Raw genomic sequence first — 565 nt, forward strand, 5'->3', positions numbered from 1 at the left:
ACAATATATGATTTCTGATAAGTTGTCTTAAAATTATGTCATGAATAAAATCAAATGTTTGTTCACTCTGTATGTCAAGGTCATTAAAATCTGTAAGATCATCCCTAATATGCATAATTATTTTTGAAATATGCTTTGTATGTAGTTATAATTTTAACTTAAATATTGTAAGCTTTAAAATAATATGAATTTATACATACTTGTATTTCTGAAAAATTTGCCAACATAATGATCACAAAATGCATTGCAGAAGCGATGGGGTCCGAAGACTATATTATGAAAAATACAATTTATTATCTAATTATAAATATATAAAAGATATTGTTACATACCGTTGCTAACATTGTAAATAAATTATCCATAATTTCCTTTTGCGTGAATTTTTCGTTACGAAATGAACGCACAAAAATGTCAAAAACCCGTGTACCTATATTATATACAGAAAACAATATGTATATTAGTTAATTACTTATGTATATAAATAAATCACTTTATATATATTTTACTTTAAAAGTATAATATTAAAATTATAAATCTTAAAGTGGACTTTCAAATTTTAAAAACA

General features: G+C 22.7%; 1 long non-coding RNA gene across 1 annotated transcript; it reads right to left on the reverse strand.

Annotated features, from left to right (window-relative positions):
• Nucleotides 1-199: 199 nt before the first annotated feature.
• Nucleotides 200-421, reverse strand: LOC108752172. The gene is made up of 2 exons (XR_001939538.1): nt 333-421; nt 200-269 (listed from the first exon to the last, which is right to left on the reverse strand). It is a non-coding gene; the product is annotated as an uncharacterized LOC108752172 (long non-coding RNA).
• Between the last annotated feature and the right edge of the window lie 144 nt (nt 422-565).

This window comes from Trachymyrmex septentrionalis, unplaced genomic scaffold, assembly GCF_001594115.1.
Source record: "Trachymyrmex septentrionalis isolate Tsep2-gDNA-1 unplaced genomic scaffold, Tsep1.0 scaffold586, whole genome shotgun sequence".
NCBI classification, from domain to species: domain Eukaryota; kingdom Metazoa; phylum Arthropoda; class Insecta; order Hymenoptera; family Formicidae; genus Trachymyrmex; species Trachymyrmex septentrionalis.